The sequence below is a fragment of the Geotrypetes seraphini genome, chromosome 1 (assembly GCF_902459505.1).
Source record: "Geotrypetes seraphini chromosome 1, aGeoSer1.1, whole genome shotgun sequence".
In the NCBI taxonomy this organism is placed as follows: Eukaryota; Metazoa; Chordata; class Amphibia; order Gymnophiona; family Dermophiidae; genus Geotrypetes; species Geotrypetes seraphini.
Genome location: NC_047084.1, coordinates 389,620,738 through 389,637,105, shown reverse-complemented (window position 1 = coordinate 389,637,105; position 16,368 = coordinate 389,620,738). Strand labels below are relative to the sequence as shown.

Genomic DNA, 16,368 nt, shown 5'->3' with positions numbered 1-16,368 from the left:
GAATCTATGGCAAACTGAACCAAAAAAGTAGCAAGAACTTGGGCTTCACTATCAGACCTCTCTAGGAAATTAGTTAGATCAAGGCTATCCGCAGATACATTCTGCTGATTAGCTACTTGAGATTTTATTCTCCTAGGCAAATAGTAAACTTTTGAGAGTAGTGAATATGAAGCCTCTGGTACTTTCAAAATCTCATTCAGGTATTGCTTAAACATTTCTTGTGCTGAAATAGAAAAATCTTTTGGGAAGTTTATAATCCTAAGATTACATCTTCTAGTTACATTCTCCAACATTTCATTTTTAAAATGCAAATTCCCATTATCTTTGACCCAAATTGAAGCTTGCAGTTCCAAATTTTTCAATCTAGATTCACAATCTGCTGATTTATTCTCCAAAGTTGATAGTTTTTTCTTAATTTCTGTATGCTCAGAGAGCATCGTTATGCAAGAAGTAGATAACTGCTGAATTTGACCACCCAGAGAAAGTTGTAGGCTAGAAATAGCCTCTCAAATCGACTCCATGTTAATGACCCTAGGTCTTTGCAAGGGGGCAATCTCCATTCTAGGACCCATAGAGGACAAAGTACCTTGAGCGGCAGTAATCAAAGAAACTCGAACAAGTTCCTCTTCACTGGTTTGCTCCATTTCCTCCACCAAGCTTGTTGAATCATCCTCGGATTGGGAAACCCGCTCTGCTGAGACAGAGAGGAAATGTCCAGGGTCGGTCTGACCTCCAAAATCTCCTCCGTACCTTCTGGGCGATTTGATGGGCTCCCCTCCTCCAGAGATAGGGTGGTGCCTTCAAAAGAGGATTTGCACGCTTCAGCCCACGAGCCACCTCCAGCCGAAGATCCCTCCGGTTGCTCCACTCGGGAGCCACGCTCCACGAAGACGTCCATTGGACCAGTAGAAACAGGTACCTCCGGTAACACCCAGATCTTAGATTTTCTTTTTACCATTCGGTAAAGTTAAAGAAAATGTATTTCCCGGTGACGGCGTTTTCGTGGGAGCTTCAAGCTGCCATGTTAGGTTATCTCTGCCAGTTAAACAACATTTTAACTGCGTTTCAAGGCGCCTATTGGTGCCTAAAAAAATTGTGCTGGAATTGCACTTCTGTGGGCGCTTTAGGCTGCCTAAAAACTGTGGGTGTGGCTAACACTAGAAGTGGCGTTAGGTGACTTAAGCACCTATGGAGGCATGATTTACATCAAAGGTAGGCACCAGAAATGTAGGTCTGGAAACCCTGGCCTACATTTCTGGCACCTACCTTTAACGGAGGTGTAATTCTGTACCCGGCATTGACACATGATTGACATGCGATTGGCAGCCGCCAAAAACCATGCCAGTTACAAAATCTGGGCCTTAGTGCCAGTTATTGGATATTTCTGGCTAACTATGGGCTAGATTCACTAAGCCCACCGATCAAGTCCCAACCACTTAGCGACCCCTTTGCGACCCAATTTTCCTCTAACCTGATTTACTAACCTCTGTCCCGATCGTCCTCCGATCTGTGCTTGCAAATGAGGGGGAATAGCATTCAAATGTAGGCAGGCAGGCATGATTCACTAAACAAATCTGGAACATTGACTCAGCTGGCTGATTATCAAAAGAAGCGACTGCTGGGGGCCAGTCGCTCACTGCTTTCCAACTGCATCTCCTGCTCTCTGCCTGGATTCTCCTGCTCTTCTGCCCCTATTCTCCTCTTGCCGCCCTGTTCTCTGCCCTGACTCGCCGCCCTGCTCTCTGCCCCGATTCGCCACCTTGCTCTTGCCCTGAATCTCTCCTGCCTGCTACCCTGACTTGCCGCCCTGCTCTCGCCCTGAATCTCTCCTGCCGCCCCAACTCTCCTGCCCTTCCCCGCACTGCGAGTCTGTGATTTTAATCCACGGGTTTAAAGCGGGTTACAACCACGGGCTCGTGAAGAGAAAGAGAAGCAAATAAAGTAAATAAAAAAGATCGCTGCTCTGTAAGCATGCACAGGCCATCTACAGATAGTTTGCCCATGCACCGGGATCGCTATTTAGCGATCCCTGCAGTCGGTTGGGGGTGTGATTCCGAGTGTCCTCATTTGCATGAGGATGTGACGTGAATCAGCCCTCCGTATCGGAACCGGATCAGATCAGTAGGTCCGTTTAGCAAATCCCCCCTTTATTATCACCTTAATATATTACTCAATTACATCTTATGATTTATTGTTTATTATAATCTAATATACTGTATGTTCTAAGGAGATAACAAAGGAGTAAAATAGACAATACATCTAAATCTGAGAGGAAAGAATGCTAATCATCAACTAAAAAGAAATAAATTTAAGGAAAGGGTAAAAAAGTAATTGCATAGTATATTACTGAGATCCTGTCAATATTAATATATTATTTTAAAAAGTATGAGTAACAAAACTCATTGTGCAGTAAACCAGTTATAACAAGTTTAGCAATGAAGTATTGCATCTATCAATGCACAAAACTGTAAATCGCGGTCTTTTCCGTAGTTTGTAGGAGCGTCCAAGAATCATATGTAAATACATTACAATGAGCTTGTCAGTATTAAAATGAGCACTCTGATCAATAACCACATGATGCACAAAATGAAGCGCTATTTTTTAACGCTCCAAAATCTCTAACAGGTTTGGTGTTGCCAGAAGAATTTAAAAAACAAAACGCTGAACAGAAGCTTTGTTTTAGATGTCTGTGTGTCATGCACAATATCTGTCCCTGTTATAAATTTTAAAAAAGAACCTCATGCCAGGTCCCTCCCGAACTTAAAAAAAATCAGCAGGAGGGAAGCCTACTTCCTCCTGCCTTGGCCCAAAAGACACCCCCCCCATTCCTGACCCCCCACTACCTTTAAATTAAAGAATGTTCATTCCTTCCTGCCACCTGAGCCCCCACCTTTAAATTAAAGAGAGGCAGAAGGGTTACCACTCTCTCCTGCCAGCAAGCCCGCCTCTTCAAAATTGTGACCCTTCCCCTTCCTGGTGCATCCTGGGATGCACTGGGTGGAGCCTAAGATTCTGACTGGCCCAGGCACATAAGGCTTCTTCCATAGGAGTGGCCTTAGGCACCTGAGCCAATCAGGGCCTCAGGCCCCATCCGAAGGGGCCTTAGGCATTTGTGCCAATCAGTGTCACAGGCTCCACCCAGTGCATCCCAGGATGCACTGGGAGGGCCCTAAGCCCTGATTGGCCCAAATGCCGAAAGCCTCTCTTATGGGAGGGGCCTTAGGTGCCTAGGTTAGAGTCTTAGGCCCCTCTCATTGCATCCTAGGGTGCACTGGGAAGGAGAAGGCCCACCATTTTGAAGAGGTGGGCCTGCCAGCAGGAGGGAGTAGGCATCCCTCCTGCTTTGGAGGTGTGTCTTGGGTTTGGTGTTGTGTGTCAGCAGCTTGTAGGGGCCCCAGCAGCATAAGGGAGTGGGCATCCCTCCTGCTGTTCTTTAATTTAAAGGTAGGAGATGTGGGAGGGTCCAGGTGGTCGAGGCAGGAGTGAGTAGACTTCTTTCCTATAATTTTTTAATTTAAAGATGGGACGTTGGGGGTTTGCAGAGGCCCTGGCGGTATGAGGGAGTGGGTACCCTCCTGCTGTTCTTTAAAGGTGGTGGTTTCAGGGGTTCGTGAGGGGCCCTGGTGGCAGGAGGGAGTGGTCATCCCTCCTGTCGCTTTTTAACTTAAAGGTAGGGGTATCTGGAGTTTATGGTGGCCCCTGTGGCAGGAAAAAGTGGGCATCCCTCATGCCACTCTTTAATTTGAAGGGGGGGTTTATTGGGTTTGCAGGGGTTCTGGTGGCAGGAGGGAGCAGGTATTTTTCCTGCCGCTCTTTAAAGGTAGGGGGGTAGGGTTCGGGGGGGGTGGAGTCTCTAGGTGCTGAGGCTGATGGCCAATTTTTTTTTTTTTTTTTTAAGTCTGGGATATGAGCCATCATCAGTGGGGAAGGGTGTGTTTCCTGGCATGGCTTTTTTTTTAATGGGCACAAATGTGCATGTGTAACACATGCACATCTGTGCCCATTAAAAAAAAAAGCTACTCTTCCTGCCCCAAACAGTTGAGCAGCTGGAGCCTACTTCAGGGCTTTCCCTGCCACTCAGTTCTTTGGGGTTCCCATGCCAGTTCTGTGCATGTTAGTCACTTTCTCCGATGACTGATTGCATGGGATTATGGCAGAAATCTGGGAAACTCATTTGCATATAAAATTGTTTGAACACAAATTGCCGTTTTCAAATCAGACAATTAATCGGCCCCACAGCGACCCACAGGATTTTAATGATGAGTTTTGTGCATCCGGCCTCAAGTTATTTTCCAAAAGTAATATAGAAGGCAGGCAGCTTGGGGTAGCGGCGAGAGGGAGCTCCACCCCCCCCCCACCGCGTCAGAGGCAGCATCAGCGCTTGGGCTCCCCCTTAAAGGAGGTGAACCGGAGCGCGAATCACTTCCTCGGACCGCGAGAGCTACGTGCAAGGGAAGGATAGGCACAAGGGAGTAGGAGGAAGGCGGTAAGAGAAGTGCGAGGGAGAAGGGAGAAGGCAGGCAGCTTGGGGTAGCGGCGAGAGGGAGCTCCGCCCACCCCCACCGTGTCAGAGGCAGCATCAGTGCCCGGGCTCCCCCTTAAAGGAGGTGAGCCGGAGCGCGAATCACTTCCTCGGACTGCGAGAGCCACATGCAAAGGAAGGAAGTGAAGGAGAGGCACAAGGGAGTAGGAGGGTTCTGCACAGGAATGCCTTGCAGGTCCGTCTTCCTTAGACTCTGGAAACCCGAGCAAGCATAGACTGGTGGCTTCTCCCACAGTCACTCCGCAGGGGTGTACTGCTACACACTGCCTCCTGGATTGTGGTGATGACAGATGCCAATCTTCAGTGCTGGGGAGCCTGTTCAGGGATGTTGGATGCCCTTGCAGTGAAAATGGTGAATCAACCGGTTGGAGCTCAGAGCCATTTGACTAGCTCTGACAAGATTGCAGAAAACACTGGAAGACCAAGTGGTCAGGGTCTTCTCAATGTGACAGCAGTAGCCTACGTCAATCGCCAGGGAAGGATCAAGATCACTCCTCTGGCTTAGGACGCCTGCCTTCTTTTTGGGCAGAATGGCATCTCCTTGTGCTGACGGCAGCACTTATGGCCGGGAGTAGACAACATTCAAGCAGACTTCCTCAGCATACAGACTCTGGATCTGGGTGAATGGGACGTAGCCCCAGAGGCATTCCAAGTGATAGTGGGGCACATGGAAGCGAGGGGCTCAATGCTCTGGTGCAGCCATGGCCTCAAGAGATTCTCCTGTAAGTTTTTCCTCCTTGGCTAATGATTGGCTGGGTCATTTGAAGGATCGTGGCTCATCTGGGCCACGTCATTCTAATGGCTCCAGATTGGCCTCGCAGACCATGGTACACAGATCTGATGACGCTGCGCAAAGGTTGCAGCCTTCGGCTGAGCTCTTATCCAGACCTTCTCACACAGGTCACTTTGCTCTTACGGCATGGCTCTTGTGTGTGCAGCTTTACAGCAGTGTTCTTCAACCTTTTTACACCTATGGACCGGCAGAAAAAAGAACCCGGCCCATCTCCGCCCAATCTCCTCTCCAGACCCTGCCCCCATAATAGTACTAATTGTAACACTATTTTTTCCATTCATTTTTCATATATACACACAATATAATCTTATTAACAACACATAATGGTTAACTACAAAATTAAACTACACAAAGCACACTGTATGCATCTCAACATTCATTCCTACCAGAACACAGATAACCCCTATGCAAATACGGGACCAAAAACTAAAAGTACTAATATATACAAACAAACCCTAAGATGCATGACAGAGTCTGAATTCAAATGGGCCTGGAATAGGCACATGGGATCTCTTGAAGAGAGAAAGAGATAATGTCTACTGCGAATGGGCAGACTAGATGGGCCATTTGGCCTTTATCTGCCATCATGTTTCTATGTTTCATTTCTTCCTGAACAGTGCAAAATACAGACAGCAGATGTAAATTCTCAAAATTGACACAATTCAATTACTAAATTCAAAAATAAAATCATTCCCCCATATCTTGTTGTCTCCCTCCCTCCATGCTGTGCCATACCTTTTGGCCTGCTCCCGTCTGGCCGTTTTATACCGCCCCCCCGGTGTTAACTTCAGGCCGGCTCTCTCTTCCTCAATGACGCAGTGCAAAAAGCCACAGGCAGCAGTTCCTCGCGCGTCCCGTATCTCATCTGGAAGCCTCCCCTCTGACATAGTAACATAGTAGATGACGGCAGATAAAGACCCAAATGGTCCAACCAGTCTGCCCAACCTGATTCAATTTAAATTGTTTTTAATTTTTTCTTCTTAGCTATTTCTGAGCAAGAATCCAAAGCTCTACCCAGTACTGTGCTTGGGTTCCTACTGCCAAAATCTCCGTTAAAACCTACTCTAGCCCATCTACACCCTCCTGGCCATTGAAGCCCTCCCCAGCCCATCCTCCACCAAATGGCCATATACAGACACAGACCATGCAAGTCTGCCCAGTATTGGCCTTAGTTCAATTTTTAATATTATTTTCTGATTCTAGATCCTCTGTGTTCATCCCATGCTTCATTGAACTCAGTCACAGTTTTACTCTCCACCACCTCTCTCGGGAGCGCATTCCAGGCATCCACCACCCTCTCCGTAAAGTAGAATTTTCTAACATTGCCTTGGAATCTACCACCCCTCAACCTCAAATTATGTCCTCTGATTTTACAATTTTCCTTTCTCTGGAAAAAATTATGTTCTACGTTAATACCCTTCAAGTATTTGAATGTCTGAATCATATCTCCCCTGTCCCTCCTTTCCTCTAGGGTATACATATTCAGAGCTTCCAGTCTCTCCTCATACGTCTTCTGGCGCAAGCCTCCTATCATTTTCGTCGCCCTCCTCTGGACCGCTTCAAGTCTTCTTACATCCTTCGCCAGATACGGTCTCCAAAACTGAACACAATGCTCCATTGACGTTGCGACATCAGAGAGAAGGCTTCCAGTTCAGGTGCAGGATGTGCGTAGCGGCCTTGTGGCTTTGTGCACTGCGTCAGTGAGGAAGAGGGAGCCGGCCCAAAGATAACACCGCATTTATCGCACCGTGGACCGACGGTTGAAGAATACATGCTGGCCCTGTGGACTGGCAGGAAATTTCTGCGGACCAGCACCAGTCCAAAGACCAGCAGTTGAAGAACACTGGCTTAGAGCATAACAGATATTCTGCCCTGGCTGTGGATATACTTCTGAAGTCGTCCACGGTGCCAGCTTATGCAAAGGCATGGAAATCCTTCCAGCATTGGTGTGCCCAGGACCAGGTGGATTCTTATTCAGCTTTGATCTTGCTGGTTTTTGCCTCTCTTCAGGCTGGTTTGGATAAAGGCCTCACTGTGGCTTCTCTTCAGGTCCAGGTAGTCGGGCTCTCCTGTTTTAGATCCTGGGAGCGTTGGTCCTCCTTGCCGTTTCATCCTGATGTCGCTATCTTCTTGAAGGGAGCTCTTAATGTCAGACTGCCGGTTAAGCATCCTTTCCTTTCCTGGGACCATAACTTGGTGTTGTCTAGCCTTACCAAGGCTCCTTTTCAGCCCCTTAGAGATGCTTTTCTCTTGGATTTGACGCTCAGTACTGTTTTTCTGGTTGCCATTATTTCAGCGCATTGTATGTCGGAACTGCAGGCTTTGTCTTGCAGAGATCCTTTTCTCCATATTTTGAAGGCAGGGGTTTCCCTTCATCGGTTCCTTTCTTCCTGCCGAAGGTGGTTTCGGCTTTCCATGTTAATCATGAAGTGTATTTGTCTGCCTTTCAACCAACAAGTTCCAAGACACAGGACCGACTGTTGAAGAAACTGGATGTGTGCAGAGTTCTTCTGCGTTATCTGGAAGTCACCGAGTTTCGTCTCTCTGATCATATGTTTGCGCTGACTCATTCAGTTAAGCGGAGCTCTCCCGATTCCAAGGCCTCGATTTCCAGATGGATCCGTAGGGCCATTTCATCAACTTACATTTTTGCTGGGAAACAGTGTCCTGTTTCTGTCAAGGTGCATTCTACCAGAAGTGTGCTTCTTTGTAGGCTGAAGCTAGAGCTGTCTCCCATGAGGAGATTTGCAGAGCGGCAATGTGGTCTTCTCTTCACAGGTTTTCCAAGTTCTACAGCAGTGTTTTTCAACCACCGGTCCGTAGACCGGTGCCGGTCCACAGAAATTTCCTGCCGGTCCGCCAGCACGTGCATCAGGCCCAAAACAGTTTTCTTCAACTGCCGGTCCACAGTGTGATCGATGCGGCGTTATCTTCGAGCCAGCTCCCTCTTCCTCACTTATTCAGTGCACAAAGCCATGGGCAGTGGCTCCTACACGCGTCCTGCGCCTGAACCAGAAGCCTTCTCCCTGACGTTGCAACGTCAGAGGGAAGGCTTCCAGATGAGACGCACAAGGAGCCGTTGCCCGCAGCTTTGTGCACTGCATCAGTGAGGAAGAGGGAGCTGGCCTAAAGATAATAAAATGGCCAGGCAGGAGCAGTCCAGAAGGTAAGGCATAGCATGGAGGGAGGGAGACAACAAAGGTAGGGGGGAATGATTTTATTTTTAAATTTAGTGATTGAATTATGTCAAGTTTGAGAATTTACATCTGCTGTCAGTGTGCTTTGTGTAGTTTAATGCTGTGGTCAACCATTATGTGTTGTTAATAAGATTATATTGTGTATTTGTGAAAAATGAATGGAAAAAATAGTGTTACAATTAGTACTATTATGGGGGCAGGGTCTGGGGTGGAGATTGGGTAGAGATGGGCAGGGTCTGGCCCACGACTTAGCCCAGTGTTCTTCAACCGCCGGTCCACGGACCGATGCCGGTCCACAGAATAATTCTTTTATTTCTGCCGGTCCATAGGTGTAAAAAGGTTGATAAACACTGTTCTACAGAGTGGACTTGGCGGCAAGACAGGACTCTTCCTTTGGGTTCTCGGTCTTAAGGGTCAGCGCAGCAAGCCCGTCCTAGCTTTTGGGGGAACTGCTTTTGTACAAACACTCTATACTAGTAGAGATGGAAAGAGAACCCCACGTATATCACTGCACAAGCCAATAGAGGTTCTGAATTATAGCCCATAATATCTCTGCATATTGTAACTCGCTGACTGTCCAGCCCTCTTCAATGTAAACCGCCTAGAAGTCTCACGACTATGGCGGTATAGAAGAATAAAGTTATTGTTATTATTATTAAACCAACTCAGAATCCGACACAAGGTAAATCTAGTCTGAGACTTATCGGTTCTGGCTTTCTATCATAGGTTCTGAAAAACTTCCAGTTTTTATAAGACTATATCAATGCTGTGAAATTTAACCTAATGAACAGATAATTTAAGCACTGTTATCCCTAAACTAGTATATGAAGCACTGCTTCTCTTCATTGAAATTAGTCAAGACAAGATAATTAGATCTTGTCCGACATACCATCAAAGAGAAAGTCAAAAAATGAAATGAACAAATATTGTTGGCTAGATCCCCTGGATCCAAATATATGCAGACAGTGGTCCAACTTAGCTTAATACTTATTTCCATGCCCAACAGGATCCGTTTCGCCGATATGGTCGGCTTCTTCTGGAGAATCACAGAAAGATTTGTTGCATTACAGTGATCCTTCAGAGTAAATCTACATATAAGAGAAAGCATGTGTTTTAGAGGGACAGCAAAAAGTATTAACTACTGTATCTCTAACATAAACAATATTCTCAAAAATACTATTTTTTCTCCTTTTCACTCTGCATAAGGAAACATCTGCCAGCCACAATAATGAATAGTGGTGTCAGGAGATTCACAGGACACCGAAGCATGCGCAGTAGAAATACCAAATATTGACTCCTGCGCATGCGTCAAACCCATTCACAAATGTTATGTCAAAATGAAGGCAATTTGAACAACTCAAAACACTAATGCATGCGCAGAAAGAATTGGTTGAAATACAGTTTTCATGCAAATGTAACTACAACCTGTAAAGTGCAGTAACAAAAAAATATAATAAATATCCCAGTAAAATACATTGTGTAACTTGCCTATTCATGTATTAACCCTCCCCAAATGTCTGAAGAAAATACAAATTCTGAGAAAAATACAAAATATCTACTTCTTCCAAGAGAAATAATGTTGATCTTCTCAAATAAACATTCTCAAATTCAGATTATAATTCAGTCCATGAGGATGAACTACTGTTGAGTCTATGGATCCATCTTGCTTCTTTCTGTAACAGACGCCTTTTTCTGTCACCACCCCTAACGTTTTTAGATTCAAAATCAATAGCTGAACATTGTAACTCTTTAAATAAATGATTGTTCTCTACACAATGTTCTAAGAGTGGTTCTGTTCTTTTGTTTTTGAGATTAGATTTTTGTCAGACAATCTGATCTTAAACGGTTGAGTAGACATGCCAACATACAAGGCTGCTTTCTCCACACTCTAGACCTCTCTAGTGTGGAAAAAGCAGCCTACATTTTTTGAAGAAGCAGTTTCAAGTATTTTGTGAGACAGACGCCACCTTTTAATCTTTTGAATCATGCAATTGGTTCCCTGATGCAGGAACAAAACGGGCCACGTCGGAACCTTCAGTTAAGATAAGTTCTTTTAATTTTCTTCAAGTTATTAATCGTTTAGACTGCTCATGCAGCGAAGAGAAAAGAGATTTTTTACAAAGGAGTCTAACGATATCCAATGATTGGGTGGTGAGGCGCTTTAGCTTGGGGTTCGCCCCTCGCTTCAGCTTTCTGTAACAACAGCATTGCATGGGCATATTTCAACACGTCATGAATGATTTTGAATACAGAATTTTGAATTAGTTGCAGGTGTTTGATGTCTGTAAATCGAATGCCTTTGAATTCAGTAGTCCAAATGTGTAAGAACCTTTGAATTAATGTTCATAAAGCTTTTTGCATTAGAATCCATTGCATGGATTGGATGGTCTTCCAATTTATAAAAGCATTTCTTGGACCCACAAGAAATGTGTTCCTAAAATAAGAGCTCCGAATCAATAAAGACTGAATATTTTTAACAAGGAAGTAAAAAGTATTAGAATACCAATAATACTGATGACAAGTACCATGGATTAAGTTTTAATTTATTCTTAAACAGCCAATCTGCAACAGTAGCCAGTTTGGACTTGGGAGTTAAGTATACTGTAGATCAAGAGTTGTTAGGATCTGGATGTCATTTGTGTAAACAAATCCTGTGAGTTCAAGTGATTGAATAATAATATGGGGGGGGGGGGCTAGAAAATTGATAAATATGACTGACCCCAAGTACTTCTGAGGCTTTTCCTGCCCCATAGTTTATGAGATAATCCATGGAATAGTGGTGATGTTAATGTGATTTACAGTGGCTGTTCTGTTTGTAGTATTTACCACTGTCCCACTGAATTTGAAAGTGGTGCTAGAACCGAGCCGTGTGGCACTCCACAAGTGAGCTGGTAGGGGTTAGGCTATATGTCGAGTACTGTAGGCTGTGTATGTAAAAAAAAATTTATGTAGAAAAAGTGTGCGCCTACTTTACTAAAATCTACATATAGGCATTCCCTGGGTCATAGTTGGCAGCGCAGAGGTAGGGTTGCGATATGGATCCCAAATTGTCCCAAATTGCTAACCTCCAACACTGCCTCTCTGACATGAAAACCTGGATGAAAAACAACAAACTACAACTGAACGCCTCTAAGACCGAACTCTTATGGATCAGGAAAAAAAACACCAAATACACACGCCCAACACTATCATGGGACTCCACTCTACTAACGGCAACAGATCAAGTACGCAGCCTAGGAGTAACCTTAGACGGACACCTATCCCTATCCACCCAATATCCCAAGTAGTCTCTACCTCCTTCTACTACCTCCGCCAAATGAGAAGGATCAAACCCTACATCTCCACACCTGACCTAGCCCAACTCGTCTACGCATATGTCCTCTCCAGAATGGATTATTGCAATTCCCTATTTAATGGAATAACCAAAAAAATCTCAAGCGCCTCCAACGGGTCCAAAATGCATCTATCCGCCTCCTACACAGCCTCAACTACCATGATCCCATCTCCCCAGCACTCTGTGCTGAACACTGGCTCCTAATTAGCCAACGCTGTGCATTCAAGGCCCTGGCAATAGCACATAAAAGAATTTATGCCACCACCCCCTCCTACATAAAATCCAAGCTACCCATCTACAACCCCACCCGCACCCTCCGCTCAGAAACGGAGATACGCCTATGCATTCCCCCCGGAAGGTCCCTCTCAGAAACCGCCCGCAAACGTTCCTACAGCCACTTCATTCCCCAACTCTGGAACCAACTCCCCCCTCAACTCAGACTACAGAACTCACTAATGACATTCCGGAAAATGGTAAAGACCCTCCTCTTCAACTAAAGGTCACCCTCAGTCTACACCCAACCCCCTTAAACCCCACCTCTACCCTTCTTTCTCCATTGTAATCTTCTGCCTAAATTTCTGTATAGTCCACTCTCAGCCTATACTCAAATAACTTGTATCTAAACTAAACTACTTATATTTAACTTACTGTTCTTAATTTGCTGTATAGTCCCTATATCTAAACTGCTACATAGTCTCGTATGTCCAAATATTTAAATCTACTGTATAATCTTGTATGTCCAATTCACTCTATTGTGAATGTTTACTTTTAAACCGTTCTGAGTTACTGGGAGAATGGGATAAAAATCTAAATAAATAAATGGATGAATATTGCATAAAATACATGTATGAGGTACGATCAAAAAAATACAGTGAATGCTGCTGCCGAGCACCATCCAATGGAAAGGCAGGGATCTCCAATATGGGAAGCAGTGTGTCATATTTTAGTAACAATGTGACAAGTTTCATCTTGTTCAGTGAAGTCAGTTGGTTGTGAACTATGGTTGAGAGAAAGTGTGTGTTAAAGTGTGTCGTAAATCATGGATTACGAACAACACGAAATTTAGTTTCAAGCCGCAAATAAGTGCTAAGAAAACGCAAAAAATGTTAAAATTAGTTTATGGTGATGCTGCAGTGACCATGAAAATGGTTTACAAGTGGTTTGATCGATTTTGTAATGGTTGTGAATCGGTTGAAGACGAGGAGAGTTCAGGATGTCCTTCAACATCAAAAACCCTTTAGAATGTTGAAAGAGTAAGCAAAGTGATTTGATCAAACAGACAATTGACTATTAGGGAAATATCTGAGGATCTGAACATCTCTAATGGTTCCATTCAAAACATTTTAACAACAGATTTAAACATGAGGTGAGTGAGTGCGACCTGAGAAATGGGCAAATGGTTTCATCCTCCATCATGACAATGGTCTGTGTCACACATTGCTTCTGGTAAGACATTTTCTGTCAAATATTACGGTGTGACCTCATCCACCGTATTCACCAGATCTGGCACTGTGCGACTTCTGGTTCTTCCCTAAAATCAAAATGACCCTGAAAGGCAAATGTTTTGAATTATTTCAGAGAACATAAGAAGTTGCCTCCGCTGGGTCAGACCAGAGGTCCATCGCGCCCAGGAGTCCGCTCCCGCGGCGGCCCATCAGGTCCATGACCTGTAAGGTGACTGGCGTCTAAGTCCTTTTAATCCCCTTAGCCTTATCACTGCCTCTATCTGTATCCCTCAACCCCCATGTCCTTCAGGAAATTATCCAATCCTTCCTTGAAGCCCGGTAGGGTACTTTGTCCTATTACAACCTCTGGAAGCGCATTCCAGGTGTCCACCACCCTCTGAGTGAAAAAGAACTTCCTGGCATTGGTTCTAAACCTTGTCACCAACCGGCTCAGGACAATGGGCCCTGAGCGGCTGGGACACGGGAGTTGTGCTCTTGTGAGCCGCGGTGGGCTACACAAGGAAAATTAGTGGAAGAAAAATACAGCCACACTAGGTAAGGGTAGTTGCTTAAATTAAACTCAGGATTTATTCTTCCATTGGCATTAAACATAAACCTTGTCAGGATAGTCCCAAAACAGTAAAAAGAAAAAAAAAACACAAAACAGCAAACTGTCCCCAAAATGGAAATGTTCAAAAGTTCAAGCCTTTCCAAAACTCAGGCTATTGGCTTCAGCCCATACTTATTGCTCAGCAATGAAAAACAAAATATTCCAAACACCAACAGTCTTTAAACTTGACTATTGCAGCACTAGTCAGAGCTACTGCTGTGACTATCCCAGCAGCTTGAATACTGGGCAGGCAGTGCGCTTCACGTGGTGATATACTGCCAAACCGGCCCACAATCCCACCACAAAATACGTGAGGCGAAACACCCCCCCCCCCCCCCCCACTACCTGGGCTGGTAACAGTCCTTTCTCATGTAAGAGAAACACACAAAAAAAAACTTTCACAAAAGTCTTTCAAATCTTCTGGAGCTCTTGATTACTAAAGCTCCCACAGGGCAATGCATAATCATGGAAGTCCTTCATATAATAAGGTCACAGCTACTCACATTTATTCCTCGAGCGGCTTGCCTTCCATGAAGCCCACTTCCATTGGAAGAATTTCACTCATTGGAGCTGCAGAAGAATCTAGGTCAATTTCCATGGCTTGGGATTCTTCATTCTCCTTGGAAGCAGATCTTTCTCCGGCTTCCATCAGCTCCATAGATTCCAGTGGAGAACTGCCATCAGTATCTCCCAGCCCTGAGCTCTCCTGCCTGTCCTGTGCCTCTCCTCCTTTAAACTAACTTGCCAGAAGCTTTCCTCTCTGGGCAACTAGTCTGCAGCCCTGCCCCCAACCCTCAGGTGGGAAGTATTTCTTATCAGCAACCCTGGGCCTGAGAGGGGGGATGGGCGCTCTGCACTCGTGCTCTCTGACTCCCTCTAGAGAGCAAGGGAGAAATAGCATCAGGAGAATCAAGAAAAGGTTTATCCATAACACTGGGGAAAGGGTTGGCCTTTAAACTGGGCTCTGCACTAGGGACACACCTAGCAGGCATAGGCTGCGTACCACAACCTGTCCCCTTTTAATTTCTCCGAGTGCCCCCTTGTTCTTGTGGTTCCCAATAGGCTGAAAAATCTATCCCTTTCTACCTTTTCTATACCTTTCATGATCTTGAAAGTCTCTATCATGTCTCCTCTGAGTATCTGCTTTTCTAGGGAGAAGAGCCCCAGCCTTTCTAACCTGTCTGCGTAAGAAAGGTTTTCTATCCCTTTTACCATTTTCGTCACTCTCCTCTGAACCCTCTCAAACATTGCCATGTCCTTCTTGAGGTACGGTGACCAAAATTGGACACAGTACTCCAGATGCGGGCGCACCATCGCTCGATACGGCGGCATGATGACTTCCTTTGTCCTGGTCGTAATTCCCCTCTTAATAATACCCAACATTCTTTTCGCTTTCTTTGAGGCTGCTGCACATTGTGCCGTTGATTTCATTGTTGTATCTACCAGCACACCCAAGTCTTTTTCAAGGTTACTTTCCCCTAGCACTGATCCCCCCATTTTGTAACTGAACATCGGGTTCTTCTTCCCTATATGCATGACTTTGCATTTCTCTACTTTGAAGTTCATTTGCCATTTATTCGCCCACTCTTCCAGTTTGTTCAGGTCCCTTTGCAGGTCTTCACATTCTTCCGCCGTTCTAACCCTGCTACAGAGTTTGGTGTCATCCGCAAACTTTATAACTTCACACTTCGTCCCCGTTTACAGGTCATTTATGAATACATTGAACAGTCGCGGTCCGAGCACCGACCCCTGCGGAACACCGCTCGTGACCCTCCTCCAGTCCGACCCTTTGCTTCCTGCCTGCCAACCAGTGTTTAACCCATCTGTATACGTCCCCTTCCACCCCGTGGTTTCGCAATTTTCTAAGTAGACGCTCATGAGGTACCTTGTCAAAGGCTTTTTGGAAGTCGAAATACTAGAAAAGGGGTAAATATAGACAAGAAGAGGAGATATCAGAGCACAACAATGATTATTAAATTTTATTTTAATTTTTATGGGATTGTGACAGTATAGCTAAAAAGAGCCATGCTTCCAAGGGAACAAAAGCTCAGCTGGCAGTGTTCAAATCCCAGTTAAAGGCCCACTTTTTTGAAATTGCTTTCAACTCTTAACTCCCCCTCACTGCTGTCAGATACCTATACCTCTATAATCTCCCCAACCCTGCTGCTGTCAGATACCTATAACACTATAACCTCTCCAACCCTGAAATGTCCTGTCTGAATTAGATTGTAAGCTCTTCTGAGCAGGGACTGTCTATTGTATGTTAAAGTGTATAGCGCTGTGTACGCATTTCAGCGCTATAGAAATAATAAAAAGTAGTAGTAGTAGCTGCTCCCACAATTGGCCTCCCTTCAATAGTGGAAAGGTCATACACCATCATAGGACACCCCTCGTACACTATAAGTAAATATATTTTTTTCTATACCAATCAAAATGTGCACTATTA

General features: G+C 45.0%; 1 protein-coding gene across 4 annotated transcripts in view; it reads left to right on the top strand.

Annotated features, from left to right (window-relative positions):
* Window positions 1–16,368, top strand: part of ZCCHC7 (zinc finger CCHC-type containing 7) — a 489,275-nt gene that overhangs the window by 224,780 nt on the left and 248,127 nt on the right. The gene's annotated exons all lie outside the window — the stretch shown is intronic.